Source organism: Haliotis rubra, unplaced genomic scaffold, assembly GCF_003918875.1.
Source record: "Haliotis rubra isolate DU_JTF1 unplaced genomic scaffold, ASM391887v1 Scf79, whole genome shotgun sequence".
Taxonomy (NCBI): domain Eukaryota; kingdom Metazoa; phylum Mollusca; class Gastropoda; order Lepetellida; family Haliotidae; genus Haliotis; species Haliotis rubra.
In genome coordinates, this window is record NW_025767512.1 from 415,657 (window position 1) to 437,084 (window position 21,428).

Here is a 21,428-nt window from a genome sequence, read left to right on the forward strand (position 1 = left end):
ATTTGCCAATGGTATCTGGAAGCTGACTTTTGTAACTTTCTGCATTGATACTATTGAGAAGCAAAAGGGCATTATGGTGTTGCAGCTTATACAGATAACTTACTGGAAACTTACTTTGTGCAGATACTAGTAGCTGTTTCAAACATTATCACAGGTTTCTGAACAAATGTTGCATTTGTGTTAGTAAAGTTAAACACTGGTACAAATCTCTGTTCCTTTCTCAACTGGGGCGGTGGGGTAGCCTAGTGGTTAAAGCTTTGGCTCGTCACGCCGAAGACCCGGGTTCGAATCCCCACATGGGTACAATGTGTGAAGCCCATTTCTTGTGTCCCCCACAGTGATGTTGCTGGAATATTGCTAAAAGCGGTGTAAAACCAGACTCAGTCAGTCAGTCAGTCCCTTCTCAACTTTCACTCTAACAATTTTGTGAGGAACATGTTTGTTTTGGGGAGAAAATACTAATTTAATTGGAAATAAGTGTTGGTTTGTGAATAACTCAGCTGTTGATTGTTGGCATTTGTCCTTCCAAACTCTATCCAACAACAATAGCTGAACTTCCAAGAGATAATCAAAATATGTGTTCATGGTCCTATGTCATATATATTGTAGAACTAAAATGGACAACTGATTTTTCCTGTAAATATCTGTTGAATCCATTGATCATTGTTATTTCTGTGAGTGATGTCAATAATTCTTTATTATTTATTTGTAAATTGTTTTCTATAATAAAATGTTTCAAAATAATGAAGTGAATGTAATTTATAAATTTTGAAATGATGGATGTGGGAACAATGCAATCATATCTGTCACTGCTACTGATTATTCCCAAAGATGATGGTTGTGTATGGTCCTGTGCATAGAGCTCAGGTCACAAATCAGTTGAAGTTAAGCAACCATAGGCGCAGAGAGTTCTTGGATGGGTGACAGTGTTTGGCAGCTTGATTCCCGAGAGTTTCTTGGACTTCAGTCCTGCCCCACAACGAAGCACATGCGACACATGTGGATCTCACCTTAGACAAATGAGTATGTTCAAACTTGCCTCTGTTCAAGCAGCAGAAAATGGGTACCTGGTGGGATAAGTCATGTGACCATTAACCTCACAGGCAGCTTGGATTATTCTGGGTAATAATAATTATATTGTGCGCTTTGAGTATCCTTATAGCTTGTGTGCTTTGAGCAGGAAGTGAAGCCTGGATAGGCATTTATAAATATTCTTAATTATTATTATTATATTCAACACTGGTTTGTTCAGACAAGGGGTAGAATGGCAAGTTGCATTCATTTCTCTGAACACTGACACCAAGTTGAACATGTAAGTTTGTTGTTTAACACCACACTCAGCAATATTCCAGCTATATTGTACTGGTCTGTAATTGATCAAGTCTGGACCAAACAATCCAGTGATCAACAGCATAAGCATTAATCTACATATTGGGTCAGTGGTTAAAGCGTTCGCTTGTCAGCCCGAAGACCCGGGTTCGATTCTCCACAGGTGTCCCCCGCCGTGATACTGATGGAATATTGCTAAAAGCGGGGTATCACTAAACTCACTCACTCATATCCTTGAACCACTAATAGTGTATTCTTCTCAGTCATGTTTGAGATATACATTTTCAGAAAAGTGTTTCAGAACAGTACACAATGCATACGGCGCCTGTTTCCTACGAAGAAGTGATTCTTTTGCATCCAGTTAGATAATCTATTTGCTTTTAACGAAAGTATTCAGAGTTCGGTGAATATTGTTCATACAGAGTTTGTTTACATGTGTTGAGGAGATTGGCTAAGTGTGATGTATTGCTGAGGCAGAATATACTGAATATATACTATGTCTGTATTGATGATTGCATGTCAGGTTTTCTTTGAGATTCGAACCCAGGAACACACTGTCCCACAATCAGTGGAAGTTTGCTTGTTGTTTGACGCTTCGCACTCCGCACTTAATCAGCTGCTCTATAACGGCAGTCTAGAAGTAACTATTGGGTGATTTCTAAAGTTACCGGTTCCCGAACAGACAATTGAGTGATTCCCAATATAACCGATTCTAGAACAGACAATTGAGTGATTCCCAAAGTAACCGGTTCTAGAACAGACAATTGAGTGATTCCCAAAGTAACCGGTTCTAGAACAGACAATTGAGTGATTCCCAAAGTAACCGGTTCTAGAACAGACAATTGAGTGATTCCCAAAGTAACCGGTTCTAGAACAGACAATTGAGTGATTCTCAAAGTAACCGGTTCTAGAACAGACAGTTGAGTGATTCCCAAAGTAACCGGTTCTAGAACAGACAATTGAGTGATTCTCAAAGTAACCGGTTCTAGAACAGACAATTGAGTGATTCTCAAAGTAACCGGTTCTAGAAAAGACAGTTGAGTGATTCCCAAAGTAACCGGTTCTAGAAAAGACAGTTGAGTGATTCCCAAAGTAACCGGTTCTAGAACAGACAATTGAGTGATTCTCAAAGTAACCGGTTCTAGAACTAGTGATTCCCAAAGTAACCGGTTCTAGAACAGACAATTGAGTGATTCCCAAAGTAACCGGTTCGGTTGACAATTGAGTGATTCTCAAAGAGAACAGACAATTGAGTGATTCTCAAAGTAACCGGTTCTAGAAAGACAATTGAGTGATTCTCAGTAACCGGTTGATTCTCAAAGTAACCGGTTCTAGAAAAGACAGTTGAGTGATTCCCAAAGTAACCGGTTCTAGAACAGACAATTGAGTGATTCTCAAAGTAACCGGTTCTAGAACAGACAATTGAGTGATTCTCAAAGTAACCGGTTCTAGAAAAGACAGTTGAGTGATTCCCAAAGTAACCGGTTCTAGAAAAGACAATTGAGTGATTCCCAAAGTAACCGGTTCTAGAACAGACAATTGGTTTCTAGAAAAGACAGTTGAGTGATTCCCAAAGTAACCGGTTCTAGAAAAGACAGTTGAGTGATTCTCAAAGTAACCGGTTCTAGAAAAGACAGTTGAGTGATTCTCAAAGTAACCGGTTCTAGAAAAGACAATTGAGTGATTCCCAAAGTAACCGGTTCTAGAACAGACACTTGAGTGATTCCCCAATTACAAGTTAAATAGGAAACCAACAAATAACATAGAAATGTGATATAATTACCAACTTTATTCTGAATTTAACTACGTTTACAAATCTCGACAAAGGAATTACAACGTACAAAATAAAGCAGCATTACAAATTCAAGGGCATAATAATATAAGAACAATGCTTCTAGTAATAAATGACAAAAATGTTATCATGACAAGCATCAACCAAGTCAGCTATCCTGACCACCCGATCCCGCTAGTCGTCTTACAAGCATAATATTATGTTGCTTAAGATTATATCAATTCTTAACCGGATCTGCACGGGTCGTATAAGGCAGTCGAAATTGCGACGAGAATAGACATGGATAGGCGTGCCAAAGTGATGCCTGTCGTCGTATCTTCATTGCTGCTAATGTCAATCACTGGAATGTTTGGTCTTTATTGAACATTTTGCCGTCAAACAACTATGAGAGTGCTGAGTGCACCCCATCCCCTCTCCCCTCACACACACCATAATATATCTATTAAATGCTTTAAATTGCAACTAAGAGAAACAATATAAAGGCCAACAAACAAACATCAAAACACATTCAGGGCCTAGCAACCATATCAACAATCTAAGCACCCAGGATAGCAACGCGTTCTTTAGTGTATCAAATGTATTAATTAATATATACTCTCCCAACATAAAGACGCATAACTGTATTTTCACGGATGTAATCTTCAAACTATAAAGTGTAATAACACATGTAAAACTGGATCAGTTGTAACCAAATTACACAGTTTAAAAGATCAAATATCTATTGATGCGATCGCTGCTTCCAATCACTTGAATGTCTGGTTTGCATTGAACACATCATAATGCCGTCAAATAAATACGAGAGTGCTGGGTGCACCCTATCACACATCACCCCCCCACCCCCCACCACCCATAATAAATATGTTAAATGCTTTAAAGCATTCTGTAAGTGTATCATATGTATTTAACATATACTCTCCCAAAAGGAAACATGTTGACATGTACCGCTATAAAAGGTTCAATAACCGAAGGCGTCCCTTCCCAGTTGGCCGTTGTCTTCAACATCTGTTGTGGTCAAAACTCGTCTGCATCGTCTCGGCATGGGCTGAATAAGTCCACTCCTCTTGCAATGCCTTCGACAGTTGATCTAACGTATGAGACGCCGGTTGACGTTCACATAAGTGTCGGCCGAGGTCAGCCTACGAATGTTCGATGGGGTTTAATGTCGGGCGATTTGGAAGGCCAAATAGTCGCATATGCTGTGTGAGGCCTGGCATTTTCTTTTTTAAGAGCAACTCCCTCTGGCGGTCAATGATCGGAACCATGTGAACCCTTAGGATTACGCCTCTGTACCGAACAGAGGTTAAATTGCCCTGAATTCGCACAAAGTTAGATTTCTGCGTGTAGGATATGGCTCCCCACATCCTGACACTTCCACCACCATGTTGTCGCCAGCTGTGTAGATTCCAGAATTGAACGTTATTGCACCACTTGATCCGTCGACGTCGATGTACTCGTTGCCAGCACAGGGCCAAACTAGCGTCTTCTGGCTTCTCGCAAACGGTTACGAATGGTTTGCGCCGACACGCTCCTCAAACCAGACACTGCACTTGCGGTTGCTGTAACGGTTCGGGACTCCGCAAATGAAGTACCCGGATGTACCTATGTCCCTGCTCACGATTACCCAGAACTGCACGAGCATATTGGTGACCACCTTTTCTCCATGACATTTTCATGGAAGTTGACACTTTCGGCGTGCATTAAAGTTTCCGAATTATCGTTTTTGCGCTGCGAATTCGTACACAAACCAGCATTATAATGGTGACATGGTAGCAATCATACATTAATTTTGAAAAATATTTGAAATTTCATCTTTCAATAACATCTATGCGTTCTATTTCTGGAGAGTATATTTCTGGTTATTTGTTTTGTTTCAACATAATTCCTACGCCTAAAGAGACAGAGTGTCAAAGGTAGTTGTCCGCTACCTCAGGAGGTTTAAAGCGTCGAAGTGAATATCGATATGCACTGGGGAAAGTATAAAGGCACGTCAGTCCAATCTACATATTTTACTTATGTATTATCGTGGCGTCGGCAGTAATGGCTTTACCCTTCTTGTTCCTTGTATGATGCTGTCTAATCTGAAACACGTGCTTGTCACAAGCAAATCCAAAGGGACAAGTTAATACCTGGTCATTCCTCTGTACAGAACACCTGTACATGTTTCAGCTGACTCTAAATCTCTCCGGTCATTCCTCACATCGTGCGTGGTGTAGTGGTTAGAGCGTCCGCCCGGAGAGCGGAAGGTCGCGGGTTCGATCCCCGACCGTGTCATACCAAAAGACGTTAAAATATGGTACTTGTTCGTCCCTGCCTGGCGCTGGGCATTAATGGGTACAACAAGGGACTGGTCGGCTCGGAGTCAGTATAATGTGTCTGAGTGGGGTATTCATGCTTCACTGCGGCATGGTATCTCAGTGGGTTAGCCCTATAAAACCAGCTTCAGTCTGGGCTAGTACAAGCAGCCGCACATACACATACACATGCATGCACGTCGTCATATGAGCGAAATATTCTCAAGCACGACGTAAAACCCAATTTCACCTCACCTCACCTCCTCACATCGTGGTATCTGGTGCATTACGGAATATCTCGAGTGCACAAAACGGAATCGGAAACGCCTCCTTTCCGTTTGTTTCCATCATAGTTTTCTTTAGAGTTGATGCATGTTCGACAACAACGACACATAGACAACTCTAAGCGATTGAAGAAAACTTGGGGAATGGTGTTCCATGTCTGAACCAACGCTTGTCACAATTCAGCTAACGCCGATGGCTGATTCTGGCCTTGATAGGGGACAGGTCCGGAGAACCAGCTGGTCAGGGAAGTACCGAAATGTTCTGCTGTCTCAGGAAATCTGTCACAACACGAATGAAGGGCTGCAGTAGTATACACAATGGTGGAACTGCGACAGATCCTCACCAAAGGCTTAATTTTTAAAAATTAAGCCTTTGGTAAGTCCCTATCGCAGTTCAACCATTGTGTATACTACTACTGAGTTGCATGCAAAATTTGACGAAAATCGGTTGAATAGTTTCAGAAATATATGACTTTACAGTGAGCATGGGGTCGGTCGGGAAAAATCAAGGCCTTTGATTCACACACACACACACACACACACACACACACACACACACACACACACACAGAGAGAGAGACACACACACACACACACACACACACACACAGACAGAGAGAGAGACAGAGACACAGAGAGACACACAGACACACACACACACACACACACACACACACACACACACACACACACACACACACACGCACATGACAATTATCATACAGTGGGCGATCGAAAAGGGACTGTGTCATGAGGTACGATCATCAACTCCTCTTTGACGAATGCTCTCGGCGGCCGGTCTTTCAAGTTGTACAAGTTCGGTTCGCTGTCCTTGATGTCGACCAGGTCGACGTTGTACGTTTTCATGGACCATATCGGATCGGTGGCGCGTTTTCTGCTGTCTCCCTCGTATTCGCCAGGCTCGTACAAGTATCTAACACTGACCCGGTCTGGTCATGTTTTATCGCGACGTGCTGCTGCCGATTTGGTGTTGTTAACAGATTTCATTTTGATGGCTTCGACGGGTCTCTTGCCCACGAGTCTGGGGATTTCATTGTTGATGGCATCCACCACTCGCCGTAAGCATACGACCCATTCCGTGTTTCTGTTTCCGGGATCCATTAAATCCTGCGAGTACTGATGTGAGAACAGGCGTTCGGCTAAGGTGCGATTGAACCTCTCCTCGATGGCTTGGCTACGGTGAGCTCCCGCTATACCTCGTCTCACTTGGACTTTGTGTTTGGCCAGCAGCTGCGACACGGCTCCAATGAACTCGCGTCCGGGATCGATTTGCAATACGGCAGGCCATGCGACTGCGTTTGTAGATGCGTTCTTAGGCTTTAATGACTTCGTTCGAATCTTTGGTCGTCAACGGTTCGGCTTCCTTGTAGCGACTGGCGACGTCGACGATTGTCAGGGCGTACTTGTAGGTTTTGCGTCTCACCCTGTCGTGAGGGAGAAACAGGAGGTCGGCTTGGTGCACGCGATTCGGCGTTAAAATGTCGAATTTTCTTCTCCGGATGTATTGAGGTGCTGGCAGGTAGACTTGCCAGATGGCTTGTTTTTTGAGCCAAGCTTTGGCTTTCTCTTCTGAAACTCGAGCTGCTTTGACGAGTTTCGGGATGGCGTCCGCGCCTTTCAAGTATCTGCGCGGGCTGTAATAAATTTTCTCCACCATGTATGTATTGCCTGCGTGTTACTTATTTAATATGTGCGTGTGCCCGTACGCGTAAGTGGTGACTTCGTCAATGGCGATCGTTTCGTGTCCATGGGAGACAGCGACGTATTGTTTATTCTCAGTCCGTATATCTTGTGTCCGTCGCTTCTCAGCATATTCATCTGGTGATTGAACGTTTTATTCTTGAACAGGGCTTACTTGAATATGACGTGCTTGATGTGTTTTTTAACGCATTTCGCTTTTCTGATTTCGGCGGCGGCGGCTTTCTTGATGGAATACATCTTGGGTCTCAAGCTGACGTACTCGGCGATCGGCGTGCCCGCGCATTCGTCCTTCATCTTGCCGAGTACTTTTTCGTTGACTTGGCTGTGCATAGGGTGATCTTTGGGGTAGTCGCTGGTGTCGTACAGGTGCATGTTGGTCTTCATGTCCTCGTACACATCCTCGAGGTGAATTTCAATCAGCAGGGAATCCGTGTCCATGTACAGCACTTCGCATCGATTGTCGCCGTACTGTTTCCTCAGCTCGTTGTAGTAGAAATCGCACATCAAGTGTTTGGATAATTCAAGGATGCACATCCCCACGTAAACGGGTCGGTTGAATCTGATGAAGGCTTTGTTCATGTGCAGCACTGCCAAGTCGTGCTTCGGTTGAACGCCGGGCTTGCTACGAGTTTCCTGAGTTTTCTTCCTCGCTGGATCTGACTAGCTTCACGTTCACGCGTGTTCTCAAATTTTCCATGGTTTTGCCAAACACCGAGTTGTTCATGAGCTTGTAGAGTCGCTGGTGGCTTTTTTTCTTAGCTCGGTGTTCAGACTGATGTATGGTTCCATCCAGGGACTTTGACGGAATCCGAGCACGCGATGGATTTTTTTCAATTTCACCCCCAACAAGTACAGCTGCAGGTTGCGATAGTGAAGGACGTATTTTGACTCGTTCATCAAGTCTTGTACGAGGTTTTCCACGTTAGCCGGTTTGTTGTCTCCCAGCAAGTTTTGTTGATATTCAGACATCCAGTCCGCGTTCACCGTCAAGCCTTCGGGAGCCAGTGGATAGCTGTTGTGCAATTCGTGTAATTCCGCTGGATATTCCAAGTCCACTTCGAATATGTATCCTAACTCGAAGTCTTCGGGGAGAGCTAAGATGGTCCTCGTGGTGAAATATTTTGCGTTCACCCATATGAACCTACTGGTGGGTAGATACTGACTCATGGCCCAGCCGTACAGGTTGTTGGCGTCGGGATAGAGGATGTGTTCGGTCGGTTTGCTCGAGTCGTAGCCTTTCACGTATTGGTTGTTGGCTTTCGTGTATCGTTTGGATTCCATCGAAATCCCGCCTCACAAGCCTTTCTCCACGAACAGGTGCATGTCGTAATCCGTTAACAATTCCAATTTAACTTTGGTCTTTTTCAACAAGGCATCCCAAGATAGAGCCGGGGAGGACAAATACCATGCGGGGTCCAGGCCGTACTGTTTCGAGCACGTTTTTCTGAATATCTCAAACACGTTGGCCAGCAGCAGCACGTCCGTTTTCAAGTACAGGTCGTGGTAATCGCTCAAATTCTTGCAGCCCAGTTAGTCCCACACGTTAATCGCGTGCTCGTAATCGTTTTGAGAGATACTGGAATCGGTCAAGTTGCTGTAAAAGCGGTTGATGGGAGGTAATCGCGTCTTGTGAACTTAGTCCAATCGTCCATGTGCTCATAGGGGTAGACACCGTTCGAGTCTCGGCAGGGGTCGAGTCTCGGCGTCGGTGTATCGATTGGTGATGTGGAAGTCGTCCAGGTTGTTGGCTTTGACCAAACTGTCTAGAGACGATGACAGGAACTGAAAACTGTCGATAAATCTCAGACCGTCTAATGAGAACGACATGTATTTTTCCATGTTGTTGGGGATGCACGTTATTTTACTTTCGAACTTTGCGATGGCCTGCATGATCAAGTGGGAATCGTAACCGTGAAGGTTGTGAATCACGACGGGGATCTTGATGGTTTTGGGATTGATCTTGAGTTTTAAGTTGCAGGTGTTGTGAGCGGCGCCTCGGTACTTGCCGGTGATGTGGAAATGATCTCGAACGTACGGCATCGTCTTCAAGGGCACACGTGGCAATATTCAGTATAACAGAAATGGCGCTTGTCCCGCCGCGTCAAGCGCATGCGAGCAGGGTTCGACAAAGCTTCTCTGATGATTTTTTCTTCGTCTTGCAAGCACGTGAGAAATCGTTCGGCTGCGTCAGGACCTCGGTAGATCATGGAAGCATTCGTTTTCCCATTGCATCGAACGACCACGTACCCGAATCCGCAGGATTCGTGTCCTTGCGTTTTGTGCGTGAAACTTTTGTCTGGGGATGGAGTGACGGTGTCGACAGTTTGAACAAGCGCCTCGAAGTCGGCGTATATGACGTAGGGCACCGGCATTTGGTGCTTGTGATTGATGAATTTTAGTTTTTCATTATGTCGGGCATGTCGATTCGGACGGCCGTCTGTCCTAAGCCTCGACAATCCTCCTGGTGCTATTCCAGCAGGTCGGCTTGCGTGAAGCTGTGAAGACACCGTTCGCAAAAGTGTTTTTTTCCACCGTGTTTCGTTTGATCGTACAACAGTCGGTTCAGATTTCTGACCGCCATGTAGTGATAATGTTTAATGCCCTCTTTTCTGGTCAGAAATATATTGAGTCTGGGCACATCGTCGGGCATGGAGCTGATTCGGTGCACGATGGTTTTATTTCTGCCTTCGTGGTCGAAAACGTTGACGGCAAAATTGTTGAATTTTTCGAATCCCGCCCAGTAGGAGAGGGGTGTTAAGCGTTCCACGCCCGTGAAGTCGAACTCGGATTCCTTGGAAAATTTGAGGCTTCCCAGATCGTTCAGTTCCTCGTTGACTTTGTTGGCGATCAAGGGTTTGATGTCTTCGACGTCCATGTTTTTGTCGACGTCCATCCTCCAGCCTCTCAGATACTTACCAACGACGTGCTTCGTCCGCACGAATTCCAGTTCCAATGGTTTGTTTCGCTATGTTCAGATGCGAAGTCAAATATCTAATAGGGTTTTTTGTTTTTTTTATGTTCCGATGTGAAGTCAAATCTCTAATAGATTTTTCGTTATAGTCAGGTGTGAAGTCAAATCTCTAATAGGTTGTTCGCTAACTGTCACATTTTTATCCCGAGCAGGCAGTTGAGTTTGTTGAGGTAGTCTCTTTTCGTTAAGTAGATTAGATGACCTCGTACCACGTCCGCTCTGTGGGCTTTGCAACGACGATAATGGCCTTTCACGCCCGTGCCTCAAATTTCGCACGTGTAATTCCCGAAACCCTTTCGTATCATGTGTATGCCGCAATATTCAGTGGTGCATTTCTTGCCGCAGGTTTCGGTTTTTCCTAGCAGCACGTACTTGAAGTTATACGGTGCAGGCCTTCCCATCTTTATGTATATACACATAAATATATTTTAGTCTAATTGTTTTGCAATCAACACGGTCGCCGCTAGACCCAGCGCCACGGAAATCAGTTCCCGGTCTTTCTGTTTCGGGGAAGGCGTGTAAAACTGCGAGAGGGTAGGTGGTTCATCGCCGAGAAGTTCGAATCGTTTGCCTGTGAGCAGGTAGTATTCTCGCATGGCGTCATCGACGTTCTTGGACGTTTGAACGGTGTGGTTTTCGCGCCAGAGTTGGTCGTTGATGAACTGTATTCTCTGCACGCGCTTTTGGTGTACTCGGCTTGAGCGGCTTGCAGTTTCTCCAAGGCCAAATCGTGACGCTTTTTTAACCATCTCCTTGTTGGCGCTGCAGTCGTCCAAGATGAACAGTGTTGATTCTCCTTTCAGTTTGTCGTGGTTAGCGTGCAACCAGTCCCGGATCGTTTTTTTGCACGTCCTGGTCCATCCTCACCCACGGTCTCTCCGTGTACGTCTTGTTCACCCGTAAAGTCGGGCAGAGAATGACGATGTGGTCGAACACGTCGCGATAGTATCCTTCCAGCATGTCCAGCATGAATGCCGTCTTGCCACGCCCCGTCTGAACGGACACGATGCCGCAGCAGGGATTGCGAGGTTAATCAATAAATGGCTTGCACGAATCTTAATTGTCTATATTGAGTTGCGCGTCCATAATCACGTAGAAATATAATTTAACTTGCCGGCCGGATTTTGAGCTTTTTTGGTGATTTGGATGATCCCCTCGCTGCCGTTCTCGACGCGACATCCGCTGCCGTGTAGTCTGTCCTCGTCCGTGGATCTCATGTCCAGCCACAGCGCGTAATACTTAAACAGGTTTTTATGGAGCTTCACGTAGGACAAACCCAGGTCTTTGACAATGTTGATGACTTCCGGCGAGTGTCATTTGATAGCCGGTAGTTTTTTTTATCTCGTCCCACTGCTGGTAAGCTCGCATGCCTTGACTGAACAGCTGGTTGGGAACGCCCTCGACGGTCATTTCCACTTTCGTGATCTCGGGATTCCAAGTGAGTTCGCTGTCTCTTGGAAACGGATCGTATTCCGCCATGATTCCGGGAATGATCAATATGCCTTTTATCGATCGAGCCGGCACGTTTAGGTTGATGTTCCACAATGTGCATGTCGCTCTTGTCCTTGACGAACGTCCGGTGTCGCATCATGCGGTCGTACAGGATGGACAGCTTTCCCGAGTACTAGGTGCAAATCTGCCGGGCCAGTTCCATGCTGGTGACCATGTCGAACTCCAGCGAGATGTTGTCGACGACGTAGCTGGCCTCGGTGTCGTCCGGCGTTAAGATAAGTTTGCCGTAGTCATTGAACGTGAGTTCGTATTCCAGCCTGTCGTCCAGCGCGGCCTGGTAAAATGGCATATGGCCCTCGAGCAGCTCGAAGTTGAGCTGTATGCAAAACCGATTCCCGTACGCCTTGGCAGCGGCTTTTCCCCCTTTCGTTATTTGGCCGAACTGGTCTGGTGTGTAAACTTTTCCCACACGTAGGTCGTTCGTCGTTATTCCGTCTAATTCCTTGATACACCATGTCATCGCGTTCTTCCGAGGTTCTCCAGAGGTCCGCGTAACAGTAAAACACGTCGCTGTTGTCGATGCTCAGTACCTCGTTCCCACTGATGTTGATGGTGGTTTTCTTGACAATGGCATGACCCAGGTTGTTCACGATCGTGCGTTTGTCGTGATGTGAAAAGCCAGTCGATACGTGCCGGAGATGATAACGTCGTTTGCCCCTTGGTTGGGGAATCGAACCAGCAGCTTTTGGTTTTGATTGATCGTGCTCGGATTGTTGGTGATGGTCATCGACTGACGCACGGCTTTGACACGGAGCGGCTTTCTCGATTTTCGGAAAGGATCTAGCTTTTGTCCGTAATGCGACATTGAATTATGTATATTATAAGTTTAACATAAAAAATTAAAAAATGGCTGACTATATTCCCAGCTGAACGACGACGATGCAAACATTGACACCTCGTTCATGGGGGACACCGTAGGCAACGAGCTTTTAAAGCAGGCCGTGGACGAATATTAGATGCTTAAAAACGCGATAAAAATTATGTTGAACCATTGGGTCGCCAGTATCCAAATATCAAACTTGACAACGAAGGGACTCTGCGATTGAAAGCTCATCCGTAGGTCGATCTCATGAACAAACACACGAGAAAATCACTCGCACTGTCGATGCTAGCCAGTCGCCGTGGTGGTAGTCAACTGATGCACGATGAACTAAACCTGCAAGATTACGGCGGCGCACGACCCAAACAACTTCCATCGAAGGTCGACCAAGATCTGCAAAACGTAAGGACCGAACTCGGTGGTGGTGCCGATCCGCCCAAGCGCCAAAGACGCGTTGCACGAAAAATATTGGTCACGTACTCAAACGAACCCTTGCCCGGTTTCGAATTTCCTCTTAGGGAACTTTGTGGTGTAGATGAAGCCTTGAAAAAAGTGCGCGGAGAACTCATGAACAAGAAAACTCAGGATCGTGGACGAAAGTTACCTACACACTTCAATTGCCCAATAAACTACTCTATAATTGGCCTTTGCCTTCATTTTGGGTAAATAAGTGTACATAGACTCAATTTTGTGTAAATAATGAATAATTTTTTCAGATATCGTGCTCACAAAAACGACAGATCAGAATGTTTATGTGCAATACATAGAAATATAAATTCAAATGAATATCAGTTCATGTCACCTCCTAACCTGGTGAGAAAAGTAAGGTAGTTTGGATCCATGAATCATAGATCCACGTCCATGATGTCTACAGCCTGCAGTGGGAAAGTACAAGCTCAACTCTAAACTTTATTGTTTAGACAAACTTACTTGTTTACGGACATGTAGGCTTTATACTTGAAGCGCTGCAAACATTATCAACATCATGCTAGTGAACATGCTAGTGAACGTTGTCAGAAAACATGTTATAATATAAGCCTTAGAGCGGGAACAAAAGTTAATAAAACAATTACCAGAGTTGGAAATTACAATGCATTTGTTTTGAGTCTACTTTTGTGAAGAAAAATGGTGCGTTGTTCGATATTGGTTGTGATAACATGGCACAATATAACATTTTGCACAGCCTGGTCAAATCTTATATTAACACCCTGAAGCAAATATATCCGAAAAATCCTCTGCAAGTATTTGATAATAATGAATCTCAAATGCGGATTTAACGTTTGTGTCTACCCGACAATGCTTACACCTTTTCGTGTTGATTCTACTTTTCAGTTCAGTGATAGCATTTCTCAATGAAAATCCATCTTATGTAAGGGTTCTTAAACATCAAGCAAGTATAAATATTTATTGAAAGATGAACACTATTTTTATCTCTCAGTGTATCTTTCCATTTTTATCACCTCAGGTAAGCCCGTCTAATTCTGTTTGTTGTTTTACGCCGCACCCAGCGACATTCCAGCTATATGGCGGTCAAATTACCCACTACACTGCTAATATGTGAATTTCGTCGTCTGATATGAATCCATTGTGATCTAGTCTCTTTGATGTATTTGAACGAGCCGCCAAGTCAACATTGGGCTTGAAACATGACTATGATCCTAATTTGCCATGCGTGTTTCGCGTAGTGCAGGAAGAGAACTAGTTACAACATTTGCAACTACTCGCCTCTTTCCGTCACCGTCCGGCTTGCTGGAATGACACAAGTAAGATCTACCATTTGTAACTACTGTACTCATCAGAAGAGTATTCTTTCGGGTTACGGAAAGGGACGAGTAGTTACGAATGCGAATGAAGTAGCAAAGGGAGCCGGAAACCAGCTTACGAAAGACAGACACAGTGTTAACACCACGTGATGCTATGACAGTCTCGCGAGATGTACGACGTCGCCTTGACGACAGGAACTGTTCACTGTTGATACCACCATATTGCTGTGACTATAAAGTTACTATCACATTGCCACTTTGATTCAGCTGTTTTTCCTTTGTGTTTTGCTCATCCCCACTTACTAAAACAATGAATTCGTACACCCAAGGTATTTCTTCATTTCTAAATTAGTGATTTTGGCCTTTATCTTTATTTTCGGACTAAACGACTTTATAAAATGTGTGAAGTGAGTCGTGTTCTAGATCTACCGAAAATAAGCCTTTCTACAACCATTCGCCATTTATATCAGATTAGAACCCGGAATAGCTGTTTCAGTTATCGATAGTCATACCATCCAAATGATATACTGTCATATATCAGATTGATGTTTTCGTATTTAAAGACCTCCCTTTCTTCAAATTTCTTGACTTACTCTGAACACATAACAGGGGCGGATACAGCTTTTTTAGAAAGGGGGGATGCATACTATTGAGAAAAGGGAGGGTTCACATGTCATTTTCATCCAAGTTTCAATGGTCATTTAATAAACTTTCAGGACAAAAGGGGGGGGGGGGTGCACGCACCCCTGCACCCCCCTTCTGGATCCGCCTATGCATAAGCGCCTGTGTTTTTTTCGCAAAAATGTCAAAAAGAGGAAACTTCTAGAACATAAGCCAGCTGCTTTCAGATATGAGTCATATTTGTGTCGATCCTGGTTATGATCGAACTGAACTGAGGCCCTACCCGTCATTTAGCTTTTTTAATTCATATATTTTCATATTAATATGCTTTCTTTTACCGTCTTGTGCGGAGTTTACATTCAGTGTCAATTATCGCAAGGAGGAAGCCCCTGGTGTGTTCTTACAGTTACTCACTTGAGAACACAACAGATAATCTTTTACAATCTCTTAACGTAAAATGAGTCCATTTCAGCCTTTTAAAACCACATTAGTCTTCAAACGTTTCGCCGACTACCGGGATCGGGTTGTCAGGCTTGCTGCCTTGGTTGACACATGTCATCGGTTCGCAGATCGATGCTCATGCTGTTGATCACTGGACTGTCTTGTCCAGACTCGATTATTTACAGATAACCGTCATATAGCTGGAATATTGTTGAGTGCGGCGTAAAACTAACCTCACTCACTCACTCAAACGTTTCATTTGTAATATTTCCAACATTAAAATCTATCTGTCTTTCTATCTGGTCTAAATTACAAATCTAAAGCGTTTCGTGACACATACCTGGTACAAAATACCATAACAGAAGCTCCAGCAGGTCTTTGATTAAAGGTTTATTAAAGATTGATTTAAAAAGAAGACTTGCTTGCCCCAGTTGGTCCTTTCCTTTGACATTTTCCCGCTGTGTCAATTATCAGCAGTGCCTTTTATTGCTGTTAGGAGATTAAACAAAATCGACCAAAAACTTTATTACAAGACAATCAATTATGTACTTAATCAATTGCAAAATTATTCAGTCAGATAGGTATATATAGAACCTCTGACTCATTTTACAAAAAAATATTTATGTGGACTTCCAATCACAGATTCTCTCTAAAACAAGAAGTGTATATGTGCGTTTCGAACAAGTTCTACTAAGTAAATATAAAATATGATGGAAATATGATGATATGATGGTAAATATGATGATATGATGGTAAATATGATGATATGATGGTAAATATGACACTACATTTCACCCTAACTGAAATACTGTTCAGGTATTTAGGAGAAACTTTATTAAGAAAAAAGACTTCGGTTGCTTTATATGTACATAACATATTTAATGTCGGCTGTAATAGCCGTCTAGTGTGATTGTAAAACATCACAGTTTTCTTCATACAGAAGGCTCAGAAATAGTGAAATACCACATAGTGTTATCCTCAGTGTATCATAAATGTTAGGTAACACCCTGATGCCCTTAAGTGAACATTACGATGCCTTTTCTGACATCTTGAATTTTGATATTAATCTTCCATATTTAACAACTGTTATACAAAACGTTTGTTTAGGGACCGTTCATAATTTATGGCTGGTGTTTGTGTTTGTGTGCATTATTTGTGTGATGATTTTAAGAAGGGGTGGGAGGTGGGGCTCATATTTTGATCTGGGGCAGCAGGGGGTGATCGATTTTGTGCACACGTACTAGAGAGGGTGCAGCAATATTTCACACGTGCAGTGTGTGGGGAAGGGGGGGGGTCACTTGCTTTGTACATAATTTTTAGGGAGAGGGATCACTTACATTGTACATGCTCCCCCATATTAATCATCATCATCACCTCCCTATCAATAAAGTGTGAACGGTACCTTATGCGGATTTATATGTTAAATGTAGGACATGAGTCCTTTTCTCTGTTTAACTGGAATGCCAATCTTGCTGTACGATCCATATTTTCTTTCGTTACACTAACAACCTAAAATTTAGTTCCTTCATTAAATATCCGAGAAATTTCAAAATCATAGAAAAATAGGACATTTCTAAAATGAGTGGCCTAAACTGGATTCAGTCTAGCACACCAACTTTTTAACATCAAGAAACAGTGATCGGGACATCTATAAACTGGCTTTATGATATGCTGCAGCCTGTGTGTAATAGTGAGTGGGTGAGTGAGTTGGGTTTGACTTTTAACATTATTCCAGCAATATCACGGCGGGCTGTATTTAATATACCACAGAAGATAAACAAACCTGACTTGGTATGTTCCACATTCACCCATTGCTATGTGCAGCATCGAGCAGTCTGTATGAACTTTGAGGGACAAACCTGCAGAACACTGAAAACACTCCACCATTACTATTTGCATGAACCCCAAAATTTCAGTTGGTTAAAATTAAAACATTTTTCATCATAAATCAAAGGACAGGAAAATCGTATATGTTTATTCCATTCGAGGTTAGTACTAATCGTTTAGCCCACTGATCTGAATATCAAAAGAAGAGAGTGGACATAAACCAAATTATCCTTGCCTCTTTATAATGGCATCATAGTTTGTGTGTGTGTTTCACGTAGCCACCAAATTCTGAACATGGGTCGGTCGGGACAAAAAACAAACAAAAACACAAACAACAAAACCAAAAAACAACAAAAACAAACAAACAAAAAACAAACAAAAACAACTTAATAAAGACAAAACAATCTGAATAATGTTCTTGATTCTCATTTATTGTAATTCTTATTACAATTTCTCGCGTTCTTTGGACTTGGGACAGCGACTGATTGAAAGATAAACATTTAAATGACGAGGCGGTACGTCTTAGGTTCGAGTCAGTTTTTTTTGGAGGTTGGCAGAAAATAAAAATGCTGCCCTAACACATGTGTTCACCCCTGCTGTAACGCCACGTCACCTATTCATAATGTCAACATGGAAAGTGCATAAAAGTCTCTCACTGAGAAAGTAAGCGTGTATGCAATGGACTTCTGGAAACCTGCGTCGTCTACTGCGTTAAATATTGATTGCACGCAGCTATTGCGTATGGCTTGGAATATTTAGACTCGTGCATCTCTAAACGGATCTTTCGGACGTTTGCAAGTTGGAGTTCTGCAAGTCACCTAAAACGACAGTTTAAGCAGACGTTTTGTTTAAGAAAAAGATTTACTAATAAAAGTCCCATGGGAGTTCATTATTTTCAGTACCCAAAAGAACTATCACTGCCAACATGCGACTAAGGGTGCCCTGTGCTTTTCTGAATCTATTGTGAAGTTTGTTATACTGGCTAATCAATATTAAAATCTAGAACGTAATGATAATATGTTGTACTAAGACTGGGGTGAAACAACAACGTGACTCCAACCATGTTACAAAATGTAAAGTCGTGCTGAAATATAAGCAAATGCATTGATTTTCAAACACAATAGGCCCAATACATGTATATTCATCAGGTTTATATAATCGATTTTATAATTTATTGAAGTTGTAATTCATATTTCTGAAAATATAGTGAGTGAGTTTAGTTTTACACCGCACTCAGCCTTATTCCAGCTATATGGCGGCGGTCTTGAAAATATACTCTCCCAAAAAAGAAACGCATCATGGAAATAGCAATTTCATGTAGCAATGAATTAAAACGTGATTCATTTTACAAAAGGGTTACCTCTGTTTATGAGTCCTATGGTGTTAATGTTTTGAAACATCACAACAAAGCGCACCATCCGTAAAATACCCGTATTTAACAGCATGATATTCAAGTTCGGCGTGTAGTGTCACAGAATACACAATTCACATGCAATGCACGTGAAAGTTGGGGATCAGATAGTCTCAATGATGGGTATAAAAGGTTGATCGCTGTCTGTCGATTATTCACTGTATTTGGAATATTGTTGACGAACGCAAAATGCCACGTCTAAGTGAAGCCAACCGTCATATCGCCATTGGTTTGCTTGAAGCTGGCCAGTCTCAACGTGCAGTTGCCCGACGCATGAATGTTCAACAAAACACCATTTCACGGCTCTGGGAGAGATATCGCCGGCAGAATGCGGTAGCAGATGCCCCTCGTAGTGGGCGACCTCGAGCGACCATTGCGGCGCAGGATCGCTACATCCGGGTACATCACCTGCGTCATCGAACAGCTACGGCGACCAGTACCGCTCGACAAATACCCGGATTGAGGAGGCTTTCTGCACAGACCGTCAGGAACAGGTTGAGAGAGGCTGGTTTACATGCCAGAAGACCTTATTTTGGCCCTGTGCTTCGACAACAACATCGTCGACATCGAGTTCAATGGTGCACCAACGTTCAGGCCTGGAGCCTACCGAATTGACGTAGAATCTGGTTCAGTGATGAATCGCGATTTCTATTGGAACGACGCGATGAAAAAATGCGGGTGTACAGACGTCGACGTGAACGTTTCGCCGACGCTTGCGTTCCCCAGGTGGACAGATTCGGCCGGGGAAGTGTTATGATGTGGGGAGCGATCACCTGCCGTAGGAGAAGTGATTTGGTGATGATCCAGGGCAACCTGACAGCTCAACGGTACTGTGACGAAATCCTACGCCCACACCCCCTTCCAATCATTGATCGCCAGAGGGAGTTGTTTCAACAGGACAATGCCAGGCCCCACACAGCACGTCACATTAGAGACTTCCTCCCGAACCACAACATCAATGTGCTCCCCTGGCCCTCAAGATCATCGGACTTATAAAACCCGATCGAACATCTGTGGGATGACCTGGACAGACGGGTGCGACGCCGTAACCCTCAGCCCCAGACACTTCAGCAACTCGCACAGGCACTACAGGCAGAGTGGGCTGCGATTGGGCAACACGAGATTCCGAGACTTATTCGTTCGATGCCGAGGCGATGCCGTACAGTTCTTGGTCACACGAGGTATTGACTTCAGCGCCACCACACGTCTCCATGTGACACTCAAACTGACTTTCCTCGAGTTGGTGCCAAAGACGGATAAGTCTGCATTCCCAGTGTGCAATTTCGCTATATTTCATTGACCCATAAAGCCTACAAGATGTTTCAAATTAAACATAAAAATACAGTTGAAATTCCTATATGCGTTTCTTTTTTTGGAGAGTATATTAACAGATGGGTGAATTATGTGATTGCTGAGTAAGCGCCCGTGAAGTTATTTTTCATATGATATAGCTTTCTCAAAATAAGTCAATCATATGGTAAAACCAACCGAGAGGTATAGTTTCTTTTGCTCATCACTGTATTTATAGGATGGTTGCATTACCCTTCATAAGTAAGTGTGTGTGTGTGTGTGTGTGTGTGTGTGTGTAAAATATGACGAAGTAACTCGGGACAAAGGTACCTCTTTATACTTGTCTAAACCTAGTTTATATACTTTCTGCTACCTGCTTGCGGGTCGGTGGGGTAGCCCAGTGGTTAAAACATTCGCTCGTCACGCCGAATACCCGGGGGTTCGATTCCCCACAATCATGGGTACATTATGGTAAGCCCATTTCTGTGTCCCCCGCTGTGATATTGCTGGAATAATGTTAAAACCGACGTAAAACCCAAGTCACTCACTATCTGCTTGGTGTGTATTTATTTAACCCTCATTCAATTCTTTGCCTGACAGCTCTTGACCACGTGATTCCCTTTGAACATTGACATCTGGGCCCTCCTCGCCAAGTAAGGTGAGGTGAGGTGAAATTAGGTTTTACGTCGTGCTTGAGAATATTTCGCTCATATGACGACGTGCATGCGTATGTGTGGCTGCTTGTACTAGCCCCGACTTAAGCTGGTTTTATAGTGCTAGCCCACTGAGATACCATGCCGCAGTGAAGCATGAATACCCCACTCAGACACATTATACTGACTCCGAGCCGACCAGTCCTTGTTGTACCCATTAATACCGAGCGCCAGGCAGGGACCAACAAGTACCATATTATAACGTCTTTTGGTATGACGCGGTCGGGGATCGAACCCGCGACCTTTCGCTCTCCGGGCGGACGCTCTAACCACTACACCAGTCTCCTCGCCAAGTGTGTGTCTTAGGGAATATCAGTGTACGTGGACTTCAGTGGCTAAATCAATGGTATCATTTGTGTGTTAGTAAATTATTAAATGGTTTTCATAATCATTAACATTCCTCTAACATCATAATTATCACCTAAATTTCCTAATTTCCCAACAACTGTCCTCTCCTTTCATACACTTTCATCTTCTGTCATTCTCTTCATGTCCTTCTCTCCTTCCCTGTCAGCGTCCTACAGGGAGGTACATTACCATCCCTGAGCCCCTGTCAGAACTGCCCGCCCCTCCCACCTCCCTCCCCGACCCTGCTCCTCTCCCTACCTCCGTCCTCGGTGATGCCCCTCACTTCGTCGATA